Source organism: Crinia signifera, chromosome 2 (assembly GCF_055691185.1).
Source record: "Crinia signifera chromosome 2, ASM5569118v1, whole genome shotgun sequence".
NCBI lineage: Eukaryota > Metazoa > Chordata > Amphibia > Anura > Myobatrachidae > Crinia > Crinia signifera.
In genome coordinates, this window is record NC_139218.1 from 146,247,761 (window position 1) to 146,262,524 (window position 14,764).

The window sequence follows — 14,764 nt, forward strand, 5'->3', positions numbered from 1 at the left end:
ATCAGGACTTACTACCCCAATAACCTGCTAACTCACCCCTGAAATACTTACTTATTCACACTATTTTGTTCATTTGACTTGTTTCTAATTTGAAATGCCCATTTTTGTGGGGCCAGAAAGGTGCGTCTTTAAATGGCGATTTCTACGATACCCCACTTTTGCGCGTCGGACCGCGACTTTTTCCGGAAACGCCGAAAAACCGCAATTTTCAGGAGAAACGAGACGTACATCCTCCCCCTCTGCCGCCCACCCACCCAACTGACAGCCAGCCAGCAGACAAGCACAGAGAGTTCCGTGGGTCTGTCTGTGATGTCATAAAGGGCCTGCTGATCAATGGCCAGCTCTCTGATTGGCTGCTGTGTTTGATTGACAGATTGAATCTGGCAGCTGATTGGCTGTCTAGCCTAAAGTGCATTACACACCCCTGATGGTACCACTGGCTAAGACTCCACCTCAGCTCATTGATTAATTATAAATTTAGAACAAATGATGGATGAAAGCAGGCAGGCCGGCCATTTTTTTCACGCTCATTGGACTTGTTTAATGCAATGCACCTGTGTATATTCACATGCATTCACTTCATGCTGTAACCACTGTGCATAAAAATTTGGAAACATGGCATACAGTGTATCATTTGCTGTCTAAGTCATGTTTCCCATATTTTCCATTGCAAGATACAAGCCGGTTTGAGTGTTTGGGGCACATTTTAGCTAAAATCATCCTACGGGGCCTAACTGCTTATGCTAAAGCCTGCCTATTTTGAATGGCGTAGTGGTCACTGCAACCTCCAAAAAAATCAGGACTTACTACCCCAATAACCTGCTAACTCACACCTGAAATACTTACTTATTCACACTATTTTGTTCATTTGACTTGTTTCTAATTTGAAATGCCCATTTTTGTGGGGCCAGAAAGGTGCGTCTTTAAAAGGCGATTTCTACGATACCCCACTTTTGCGCGTCAGACCGCGACTTTTTCCGGAAACGCAGAAAAAACGCAATTTTCAGGAGAAACGAGACGTACATCCTCCCCCTCTGCCGCCCACCCACCCAACTGACAGCCAGCCAGCAGACAAGCACAGAGAGTTCCGTGGGTCTGTCTGTGATGTCATAAAGGGCCTGCTGATCAATGGCCAGCTCTCTGATTGGCTGCTGTGTTTGATTGACAGATTGAATCTGGCAGCTGATTGGCTGTCTACCCTAAAGTGCATTACACACCCCTGATGGTACCACTGGCTAAGACTCCACCTCAGCTCATTGATTAATTATAAATTTAGAACAAATGATGGATGAAAGCAGGCAGGCCGGCCATTTTTTTCACGCTCATTGGACTTGTTTAATGCAATGCACCTTTGTATATTCACATGCATTCGCTTCATGCTGTAACCACTGTGCATAAAAATTTGGAAACATGGCATACAGTGTATCATTTGCTGTCTAAGTCATGTTTCCCATATTTTCCATTGCAAGATACAAGCCGGTTTGAGTGTTTGGGGAACATTTTAGCTAAAATCATCCTACGGGGCCTAACTGCTTATGCTAAAGCCTGCCTATTTTGAATGGCGTAGTGGTCACTGCAACCTCCAAAAAAATCAGGACTTACTACCCCAATAACCTGCTAACTCACCCCTGAAATACTTACTTATTCACACTATTTTGTTCATTTGACTTGTTTCTAATTTGAAATGCCCATTTTTGTGGGGCCAGAAAGGTGCGTCTTTAAAAGGCGATTTCTACGATACCCCACTTTTGCGCGTCGGACCGCGACTTTTTCCGGAAACGCCGAAAAACCGCAATTTTCAGGAGAAACGAGACGTACATCCTCCCCCTCTGCCGCCCACCCACCCAACTGACAGCCAGCCAGCAGACAAGCACAGAGAGTTCCGTGGGTCTGTCTGTGATGTCATAAAGGGCCTGCTGATCAATGGCCAGCTCTCTGATTGGCTGCTGTGTTTGATTGACAGATTGAATCTGGCAGCTGATTGGCTGTCTACCCTAAAGTGCATTACACACCCCTGATGGTACCACTGGCTAAGACTCCACCTCAGCTCATTGATTAATTATAAATTTAGAACAAATGATGGATGAAAGCAGGCAGGCCGGCCATTTTTTTCACGCTCATTGGACTTGTTTAATGCAATGCACCTGTGTATATTCACATGCATTCACTTCATGCTGTAACCACTGTGCATAAAAATTTGGAAACATGGCATACAGTGTATCATTTGCTGTCTAAGTCATGTTTCCCATATTTTCCATTGCAAGATACAAGCCGGTTTGAGTGTTTGGGGCACATTTTAGCTAAAATCATCCTACGGGGCCTAACTGCTTATGCTAAAGCCTGCCTATTTTGAATGGCGTAGTGGTCACTGCAACCTCCAAAAAAATCAGGACTTACTACCCCAATAACCTGCTAACTCACCCCTGAAATACTTACTTATTCACACTATTTTGTTCATTTGACTTGTTTCTAATTTGAAATGCCCATTTTTGTGGGGCCAGAAAGGTGCGTCTTTAAAAGGCGATTTCTACGATACCCCACTTTTGCGCGTCGGACCGCGACTTTTTCCGGAAACGCTGAAAAACCGCAATTTTCAGGAGAAACGAGACGTACATCCTCCCCCTCTGCCGCCCACCCACCCAACTGACAGCCAGCCAGCAGACAAGCACAGAGAGTTCCGTGGGTCTGTCTGTGATGTCATAAAGGGCCTGCTGATCAATGGCCAGCTCTCTGATTGGCTGCTGTGTTTGATTGACAGATTGAATCTGGCAGCTGATTGGCTGTCTACCCTAAAGTGCATTACACACCCCTGATGGTACCACTGGCTAAGACTCCACCTCAGCTCATTGATTAATTATAAATTTAGAACAAATGATGGATGAAAGCAGGCAGGCCGGCCATTTTTTTCACGCTCATTGGACTTGTTTAATGCAATGCACCTTTGTATATTCACATGCATTCGCTTCATGCTGTAACCACTGTGCATAAAAATTTGGAAACATGGCATACAGTGTATCATTTGCTGTCTAAGTCATGTTTCCCATATTTTCCATTGCAAGATACAAGCCGGTTTGAGTGTTTGGGGAACATTTTAGCTAAAATCATCCTACGGGGCCTAACTGCTTATGCTAAAGCCTGCCTATTTTGAATGGCGTAGTGGTCACTGCAACCTCCAAAAAAATCAGGACTTACTACCCCAATAACCTGCTAACTCACCCCTGAAATACTTACTTATTCACACTATTTTGTTCATTTGACTTGTTTCTAATTTGAAATGCCCATTTTTGTGGGGCCAGAAAGGTGCGTCTTTAAAAGGCGATTTCTACGATACCCCACTTTTGCGCGTCGGACCGCGACTTTTTCCGGAAACGCCGAAAAACCGCAATTTTCAGGAGAAACGAGACGTACATCCTCCCCCTCTGCCGCCCACCCACCCAACTGACAGCCAGCCAGCAGACAAGCACAGAGAGTTCCGTGGGTCTGTCTGTGATGTCATAAAGGGCCTGCTGATCAATGGCCAGCTCTCTGATTGGCTGCTGTGTTTGATTGACAGATTGAATCTGGCAGCTGATTGGCTGTCTACCCTAAAGTGCATTACACACCCCTGATGGTACCACTGGCTAAGACTCCACCTCAGCTCATTGATTAATTATAAATTTAGAACAAATGATGGATGAAAGCAGGCAGGCCGGCCATTTTTTTCACGCTCATTGGACTTGTTTAATGCAATGCACCTTTGTATATTCACATGCATTCGCTTCATGCTGTAACCACTGTGCATAAAAATTTGGAAACATGGCATACAGTGTATCATTTGCTGTCTAAGTCATGTTTCCCATATTTTCCATTGCAAGATACAAGCCGGTTTGAGTGTTTGGGGCACATTTTAGCTAAAATCATCCTACGGGGCCTAACTGCTTATGCCAAAGCCTGCCTATTTTGAATGGCGTAGTGGTCACTGCAACCTCCAAAAAAATCAGGACTTACTACCCCATTAACCTGCTAACTCACCCCTGAAATACTTACTTATTCACACTATTTTGTTCATTTGACTTGTTTCTAATTTGAAATGCCCATTTTTGTGGGGCCAGAAAGGTGCGTCTTTAAAAGGGGATTTCTACGATACCCCACTTTTGCGCGTCGGACCGCGACTTTTTCCGGAAACGCCGAAAAACCACAATTTTCAGGAGAAACGAGACGTACATCCTCCCCCTCTGCCGCCCACCCACCCAACTGACAGCCAGCCAGCAGACAAGCACAGAGAGTTCCGTGGGTCTGTCTGTGATGTCATAAAGGGCCTGCTGATCAATGGCCAGCTCTCTGATTGGCTGCTGTGTTTGATTGACAGATTGAATCTGGCAGCTGATTGGCTGTCTACCCTAAAGTGCATTACACACCCCTGATGGTACCACTGGCTAAGACTCCACCTCAGCTCATTGATTAATTATAAATTTAGAACAAATGATGGATGAAAGCAGGCAGGCCGGCCATTTTTTTCACGCTCATTGGACTTGTTTAATGCAATGCACCTGTGTATATTCACATGCATTCACTTCATGCTGTAACCACTGTGCATAAAAATTTGGAAACATGGCATACAGTGTATCATTTGCTGTCTAAGTCATGTTTCCCATATTTTCCATTGCAAGATACAAGCCGGTTTGAGTGTTTGGGGCACATTTTAGCTAAAATCATCCTACGGGGCCTAAATGCTTATGCTAAAGCCTGCCTATTTTGAATGGCGTAGTGGTCACTGCAACCTTCAAAAAAATCAGGACTTACTACCCCAATAACCTGCTAACTCACCCCTGAAATACTTACTTATTCACACTATTTTGTTCATTTGACTTGTTTCTAATTTGAAATGCCCATTTTTGTGGGGCCAGAAAGGTGCGTCTTTAAAAGGCGATTTCTACGATACCCCACTTTTGCGCGTCGGACCGCGACTTTTTCCGGAAACGCAGAAAAAACGCAATTTTCAGGAGAAACGAGACGTACATCCTCCCCCTCTGCCGCCCACCCACCCAACTGACAGCCAGCCAGCAGACAAGCACAGAGAGTTCCGTGGGTCTGTCTGTGATGTCATAAAGGGCCTGCTGATCAATGGCCAGCTCTCTGATTGGCTGCTGTGTTTGATTGACAGATTGAATCTGGCAGCTGATTGGCTGTCTACCCTAAAGTGCATTACACACCCCTGATGGTACCACTGGCTAAGACTCCACCTCAGCTCATTGATTAATTATAAATTTAGAACAAATGATGGATGAAAGCAGGCAGGCCGGCCATTTTTTTCACGCTCATTGGACTTGTTTAATGCAATGCACCTGTGTATATTCACATGCATTCACTTCATGCTGTAACCACTGTGCATAAAAATTTGGAAACATGGCATACAGTGTATCATTTGCTGTCTAAGTCATGTTTCCCATATTTTCCATTGCAAGATACAAGCCGGTTTGAGTGTTTGGGGCACATTTTAGCTAAAATCATCCTACGGGGCCTAACTGCTTATGCTAAAGCCTGCCTATTTTGAATGGCGTAGTGGTCACTGCAACCTTCAAAAAAATCAGGACTTACTACCCCAATAACCTGCTAACTCACCCCTGAAATACTTACTTATTCACACTATTTTGTTCATTTGACTTGTTTCTAATTTGAAATGCCCATTTTTGTGGGGCCAGAAAGGTGCGTCTTTAAAAGGCGATTTCTACGATACCCCACTTTTGCGCGTCGGACCGCGACTTTTTCCGGAAACGCCGAAAAACCGCAATTTTCAGGAGAAACGAGACGTACATCCTCCCCCTCTGCCGCCCACCCACCCAACTGACAGCCAGCCAGCAGACAAGCACAGAGAGTTCCGTGGGTCTGTCTGTGATGTCATAAAGGGCCTGCTGATCAATGGCCAGCTCTCTGATTGGCTGCTGTGTTTGATTGACAGATTGAATCTGGCAGCTGATTGGCTGTCTACCCTAAAGTGCATTACACACCCCTGATGGTACCACTGGCTAAGACTCCACCTCAGCTCATTGATTAATTATAAATTTAGAACAAATGATGGATGAAAGCAGGCAGGCCGGCCATTTTTTTCACGCTCATTGGACTTGTTTAATGCAATGCACCTGTGTATATTCACATGCATTCACTTCATGCTGTAACCACTGTGCATAAAAATTTGGAAACATGGCATACAGTGTATCATTTGCTGTCTAAGTCATGTTTCCCATATTTTCCATTGCAAGATACAAGCCGGTTTGAGTGTTTGGGGCACATTTTAGCTAAAATCATCCTACGGGGCCTAAATGCTTATGCTAAAGCCTGCCTATTTTGAATGGCGTAGTGGTCACTGCAACCTTCAAAAAAATCAGGACTTACTACCCCAATAACCTGCTAACTCACCCCTGAAATACTTACTTATTCACACTATTTTGTTCATTTGACTTGTTTCTAATTTGAAATGCCCATTTTTGTGGGGCCAGAAAGGTGCGTCTTTAAAAGGCGATTTCTACGATACCCCACTTTTGCGCGTCGGACCGCGACTTTTTCCGGAAACGCAGAAAAAACGCAATTTTCAGGAGAAACGAGACGTACATCCTCCCCCTCTGCCGCCCACCCACCCAACTGACAGCCAGCCAGCAGACAAGCACAGAGAGTTCCGTGGGTCTGTCTGTGATGTCATAAAGGGCCTGCTGATCAATGGCCAGCTCTCTGATTGGCTGCTGTGTTTGATTGACAGATTGAATCTGGCAGCTGATTGGCTGTCTACCCTAAAGTGCATTACACACCCCTGATGGTACCACTGGCTAAGACTCCACCTCAGCTCATTGATTAATTATAAATTTAGAACAAATGATGGATGAAAGCAGGCAGGCCGGCCATTTTTTTCACGCTCATTGGACTTGTTTAATGCAATGCACCTGTGTATATTCACATGCATTCACTTCATGCTGTAACCACTGTGCATAAAAATTTGGAAACATGGCATACAGTGTATCATTTGCTGTCTAAGTCATGTTTCCCATATTTTCCATTGCAAGATACAAGCCGGTTTGAGTGTTTGGGGCACATTTTAGCTAAAATCATCCTACGGGGCCTAACTGCTTATGCTAAAGCCTGCCTATTTTGAATGGCGTAGTGGTCACTGCAACCTTCAAAAAAATCAGGACTTACTACCCCAATAACCTGCTAACTCACCCCTGAAATACTTACTTATTCACACTATTTTGTTCATTTGACTTGTTTCTAATTTGAAATGCCCATTTTTGTGGGGCCAGAAAGGTGCGTCTTTAAAAGGCGATTTCTACGATACCCCACTTTTGCGCGTCGGACCGCGACTTTTTCCGGAAACGCCGAAAAAACGCAATTTTCAGGAGAAACGAGACGTACATCCTCCCCCTCTGCCGCCCACCCACCCAACTGACAGCCAGCCAGCAGACAAGCACAGAGAGTTCCGTGGGTCTGTCTGTGATGTCATAAAGGGCCTGCTGATCAATGGCCAGCTCTCTGATTGGCTGCTGTGTTTGATTGACAGATTGAATCTGGCAGCTGATTGGCTGTCTACCCTAAAGTGCATTACACACCCCTGATGGTACCACTGGCTAAGACTCCACTTCAGCTCATTGATTAATTATAAATTTAGAACAAATGATGGATGAAAGCAGGCAGGCCGGCCATTTTTTTCACGCTCATTGGACTTGTTTAATGCAATGCACCTTTGTATATTCACATGCATTCGCTTCATGCTGTAACCACTGTGCATAAAAATTTGGAAACATGGCATACAGTGTATCATTTGCTGTCTAAGTCATGTTTCCCATATTTTCCATTGCAAGATACAAGCCGGTTTGAGTGTTTGGGGCACATTTTAGCTAAAATCATCCTACGGGGCCTAACTGCTTATGCCAAAGCCTGCCTATTTTGAATGGCGTAGTGGTCAATGCAACCTCCAAAAAAATCAGGACTTACTACACCAATAACCTGCTAACTCACCCCTGAAATACTTACTTATTCACACTATTTTGTTCATTTGACTTGTTTCTAATTTGAAATGCCCATTTTTGTGGGGCCAGAAAGGTGCGTCTTTAAAAGGCGATTTCTACGATACCCCACTTTTGCGCGTCGGACCGCGACTTTTTCCGGAAACGCCGAAAAACCGCAATTTTCAGGAGAAACGAGACGTACATCCTCCCCCTCTGCCGCCCACCCACCCAACTGACAGCCAGCCAGCAGACAAGCACAGAGAGTTCCGTGGGTCTGTCTGTGATGTCATAAAGGGCCTGCTGATCAATGGCCAGCTCTCTGATTGGCTGCTGTGTTTGATTGACAGATTGAATCTGGCAGCTGATTGGCTGTCTACCCTAAAGTGCATTACACACCCCTGATGGTACCACTGGCTAAGACTCCACCTCAGCTCATTGATTAATTATAAATTTAGAACAAATGATGGATGAAAGCAGGCAGGCCGGCCATTTTTTTCACGCTCATTGGACTTGTTTAATGCAATGCACCTGTGTATATTCACATGCATTCACTTCATGCTGTAACCACTGTGCATAAAAATTTGGAAACATGGCATACAGTGTATCATTTGCTGTCTAAGTCATGTTTCCCATATTTTCCATTGCAAGATACAAGCCGGTTTGAGTGTTTGGGGCACATTTTAGCTAAAATCATCCTACGGGGCCTAACTGCTTATGCCAAAGCCTGCCTATTTTGAATGGCGTAGTGGTCAATGCAACCTCCAAAAAAATCAGGACTTACTACCCCAATAACCTGCTAACTCACCCCTGAAATACTTACTTATTCACACTATTTTGTTCATTTGACTTGTTTCTAATTTGAAATGCCCATTTTTGTGGGGCCAGAAAGGTGCGTCTTTAAATGGCGATTTCTACGATACCCCACTTTTGCGCGTCGGACCGCGACTTTTTCCGGAAACGCCGAAAAACCGCAATTTTCAGGAGAAACGAGACGTACATCCTCCCCCTCTGCCGCCCACCCACCCAACTGACAGCCAGCCAGCAGACAAGCACAGAGAGTTCCGTGGGTCTGTCTGTGATGTCATAAAGGGCCTGCTGATCAATGGCCAGCTCTCTGATTGGCTGCTGTGTTTGATTGACAGATTGAATCTGGCAGCTGATTGGCTGTCTAGCCTAAAGTGCATTACACACCCCTGATGGTACCACTGGCTAAGACTCCACCTCAGCTCATTGATTAATTATAAATTTAGAACAAATGATGGATGAAAGCAGGCAGGCCGGCCATTTTTTTCACGCTCATTGGACTTGTTTAATGCAATGCACCTGTGTATATTCACATGCATTCACTTCATGCTGTAACCACTGTGCATAAAAATTTGGAAACATGGCATACAGTGTATCATTTGCTGTCTAAGTCATGTTTCCCATATTTTCCATTGCAAGATACAAGCCGGTTTGAGTGTTTGGGGCACATTTTAGCTAAAATCATCCTACGGGGCCTAACTGCTTATGCTAAAGCCTGCCTATTTTGAATGGCGTAGTGGTCACTGCAACCTCCAAAAAAATCAGGACTTACTACCCCAATAACCTGCTAACTCACACCTGAAATACTTACTTATTCACACTATTTTGTTCATTTGACTTGTTTCTAATTTGAAATGCCCATTTTTGTGGGGCCAGAAAGGTGCGTCTTTAAAAGGCGATTTCTACGATACCCCACTTTTGCGCGTCAGACCGCGACTTTTTCCGGAAACGCAGAAAAAACGCAATTTTCAGGAGAAACGAGACGTACATCCTCCCCCTCTGCCGCCCACCCACCCAACTGACAGCCAGCCAGCAGACAAGCACAGAGAGTTCCGTGGGTCTGTCTGTGATGTCATAAAGGGCCTGCTGATCAATGGCCAGCTCTCTGATTGGCTGCTGTGTTTGATTGACAGATTGAATCTGGCAGCTGATTGGCTGTCTACCCTAAAGTGCATTACACACCCCTGATGGTACCACTGGCTAAGACTCCACCTCAGCTCATTGATTAATTATAAATTTAGAACAAATGATGGATGAAAGCAGGCAGGCCGGCCATTTTTTTCACGCTCATTGGACTTGTTTAATGCAATGCACCTGTGTATATTCACATGCATTCACTTCATGCTGTAACCACTGTGCATAAAAATTTGGAAACATGGCATACAGTGTATCATTTGCTGTCTAAGTCATGTTTCCATTATTTTCCATTGCAAGATACAAGCCGGTTTGAGTGTTTGGGGCACATTTTAGCTAAAATCATCCTACGGGGCCTAACTGCTTATGCTAAAGCCTGCCTATTTTGAATGGCGTAGTGGTCACTGCAACCTCCAAAAAAATCAGGACTTACTACCCCAATAACCTGCTAACTCACCCCTGAAATACTTACTTATTCACACTATTTTGTTCATTTGACTTGTTTCTAATTTGAAATGCCCATTTTTGTGGGGCCAGAAAGGTGCGTCTTTAAAAGGCGATTTCTACGATACCCCACTTTTGCGCGTCGGACCGCGACTTTTTCCGGAAACGCTGAAAAACCGCAATTTTCAGGAGAAACGAGACGTACATCCTCCCCCTCTGCCGCCCACCCACCCAACTGACAGCCAGCCAGCAGACAAGCACAGAGAGTTCCGTGGGTCTGTCTGTGATGTCATAAAGGGCCTGCTGATCAATGGCCAGCTCTCTGATTGGCTGCTGTGTTTGATTGACAGATTGAATCTGGCAGCTGATTGGCTGTCTACCCTAAAGTGCATTACACACCCCTGATGGTACCACTGGCTAAGACTCCACCTCAGCTCATTGATTAATTATAAATTTAGAACAAATGATGGATGAAAGCAGGCAGGCCGGCCATTTTTTTCACGCTCATTGGACTTGTTTAATGCAATGCACCTTTGTATATTCACATGCATTCGCTTCATGCTGTAACCACTGTGCATAAAAATTTGGAAACATGGCATACAGTGTATCATTTGCTGTCTAAGTCATGTTTCCCATATTTTCCATTGCAAGATACAAGCCGGTTTGAGTGTTTGGGGAACATTTTAGCTAAAATCATCCTACGGGGCCTAACTGCTTATGCTAAAGCCTGCCTATTTTGAATGGCGTAGTGGTCACTGCAACCTCCAAAAAAATCAGGACTTACTACCCCAATAACCTGCTAACTCACCCCTGAAATACTTACTTATTCACACTATTTTGTTCATTTGACTTGTTTCTAATTTGAAATGCCCATTTTTGTGGGGCCAGAAAGGTGCGTCTTTAAAAGGCGATTTCTACGATACCCCACTTTTGCGCGTCGGACCGCGACTTTTTCCGGAAACGCCGAAAAACCGCAATTTTCAGGAGAAACGAGACGTACATCCTCCCCCTCTGCCGCCCACCCACCCAACTGACAGCCAGCCAGCAGACAAGCACAGAGAGTTCCGTGGGTCTGTCTGTGATGTCATAAAGGGCCTGCTGATCAATGGCCAGCTCTCTGATTGGCTGCTGTGTTTGATTGACAGATTGAATCTGGCAGCTGATTGGCTGTCTACCCTAAAGTGCATTACACACCCCTGATGGTACCACTGGCTAAGACTCCACCTCAGCTCATTGATTAATTATAAATTTAGAACAAATGATGGATGAAAGCAGGCAGGCCGGCCATTTTTTTCACGCTCATTGGACTTGTTTAATGCAATGCACCTTTGTATATTCACATGCATTCGCTTCATGCTGTAACCACTGTGCATAAAAATTTGGAAACATGGCATACAGTGTATCATTTGCTGTCTAAGTCATGTTTCCCATATTTTCCATTGCAAGATACAAGCCGGTTTGAGTGTTTGGGGCACATTTTAGCTAAAATCATCCTACGGGGCCTAACTGCTTATGCCAAAGCCTGCCTATTTTGAATGGCGTAGTGGTCACTGCAACCTCCAAAAAAATCAGGACTTACTACCCCATTAACCTGCTAACTCACCCCTGAAATACTTACTTATTCACACTATTTTGTTCATTTGACTTGTTTCTAATTTGAAATGCCCATTTTTGTGGGGCCAGAAAGGTGCGTCTTTAAAAGGCGATTTCTACGATACCCCACTTTTGCGCGTCGGACCGCGACTTTTTCCGGAAACGCCGAAAAACCGCAATTTTCAGGAGAAACGAGACGTACATCCTCCCCCTCTGCCGCCCACCCACCCAACTGACAGCCAGCCAGCAGACAAGCACAGAGAGTTCCGTGGGTCTGTCTGTGATGTCATAAAGGGCCTGCTGATCAATGGCCAGCTCTCTGATTGGCTGCTGTGTTTGATTGACAGATTGAATCTGGCAGCTGATTGGCTGTCTACCCTAAAGTGCATTACACACCCCTGATGGTACCACTGGCTAAGACTCCACCTCAGCTCATTGATTAATTATAAATTTAGAACAAATGATGGATGAAAGCAGGCAGGCCGGCCATTTTTTTCACGCTCATTGGACTTGTTTAATGCAATGCACCTGTGTATATTCACATGCATTCACTTCATGCTGTAACCACTGTGCATAAAAATTTGGAAACATGGCATACAGTGTATCATTTGCTGTCTAAGTCATGTTTCCCATATTTTCCATTGCAAGATACAAGCCGGTTTGAGTGTTTGGGGCACATTTTAGCTAAAATCATCCTACGGGGCCTAAATGCTTATGCTAAAGCCTGCCTATTTTGAATGGCGTAGTGGTCACTGCAACCTTCAAAAAAATCAGGACTTACTACCCCAATAACCTGCTAACTCACCCCTGAAATACTTACTTATTCACACTATTTTGTTCATTTGACTTGTTTCTAATTTGAAATGCCCATTTTTGTGGGGCCAGAAAGGTGCGTCTTTAAAAGGCGATTTCTACGATACCCCACTTTTGCGCGTCGGACCGCGACTTTTTCCGGAAACGCAGAAAAAACGCAATTTTCAGGAGAAACGAGACGTACATCCTCCCCCTCTGCCGCCCACCCACCCAACTGACAGCCAGCCAGCAGACAAGCACAGAGAGTTCCGTGGGTCTGTCTGTGATGTCATAAAGGGCCTGCTGATCAATGGCCAGCTCTCTGATTGGCTGCTGTGTTTGATTGACAGATTGAATCTGGCAGCTGATTGGCTGTCTACCCTAAAGTGCATTACACACCCCTGATGGTACCACTGGCTAAGACTCCACCTCAGCTCATTGATTAATTATAAATTTAGAACAAATGATGGATGAAAGCAGGCAGGCCGGCCATTTTTTTCACGCTCATTGGACTTGTTTAATGCAATGCACCTGTGTATATTCACATGCATTCACTTCATGCTGTAACCACTGTGCATAAAAATTTGGAAACATGGCATACAGTGTATCATTTGCTGTCTAAGTCATGTTTCCCATATTTTCCATTGCAAGATACAAGCCGGTTTGAGTGTTTGGGGCACATTTTAGCTAAAATCATCCTACGGGGCCTAACTGCTTATGCTAAAGCCTGCCTATTTTGAATGGCGTAGTGGTCACTGCAACCTTCAAAAAAATCAGGACTTACTACCCCAATAACCTGCTAACTCACCCCTGAAATACTTACTTATTCACACTATTTTGTTCATTTGACTTGTTTCTAATTTGAAATGCCCATTTTTGTGGGGCCAGAAAGGTGCGTCTTTAAAAGGCGATTTCTACGATACCCCACTTTTGTGCGTCGGACCGCGACTTTTTCCGGAAACGCCGAAAAAACGCAATTTTCAGTAGAAACGAGACGTACATCCTCCCCCTCTGCCGCCCACCCACCCAACTGACAGCCAGCCAGCAGACAAGCACAGAGAGTTCCGTGGGTCTGTCTGTGATGTCATAAAGGGCCTGCTGATCAATGGCCAGCTCTCTGATTGGCTGCTGTGTTTGATTGACAGATTGAATCTGGCAGCTGATTGGCTGTCTACCCTAAAGTGCATTACACACCCCTGATGGTACCACTGGCTAAGACTCCACCTCAGCTCATTGATTAATTATAAATTTAGAACAAATGATGGATGAAAGCAGGCAGGCCGGCCATTTTTTTCACGCTCATTGGACTTGTTTAATGCAATGCACCTGTGTATATTCACATGCATTCACTTCATGCTGTAACCACTGTGCATAAAAATTTGGAAACATGGCATACAGTGTATCATTTGCTGTCTAAGTCATGTTTCCCATATTTTCCATTGCAAGATACAAGCCGGTTTGAGTGTTTGGGGCACATTTTAGCTAAAATCATCCTACGGGGCCTAACTGCTTATGCTAAAGCCTGCCTATTTTGAATGGCGTAGTGGTCACTGCAACCTCCAAAAAAATCAGGACTTACTACCCCAATAACCTGCTAACTCACCCCTGAAATACTTACTTATTCACACTATTTTGTTCATTTGACTTGTTTCTAATTTGAAATGCCCATTTTTGTGGGGCCAGAAAGGTGCGTCTTTAAAAGGCGATTTCTACGATACCCCACTTTTGCGCGTCGGACCGCGACTTTTTCCGGAAACGCAGAAAAAACGCAATTTTCAGGAGAAACGAGACGTACATCCTCCCCCTCTGCCGCCCACCCACCCAACTGACAGCCAGCCAGCAGACAAGCACAGAGAGTTCCGTGGGTCTGTCTGTGATGTCATAAAGGGCCTGCTGATCAATGGCCAGCTCTCTGATTGGCTGCTGTGTTTGATTGACAGATTGAATCTGGCAGCTGATTGGCTGTCTACCCTAAAGTGCATTACACACCCCTGATGGTACCACTGGCTAAGACTCCACCT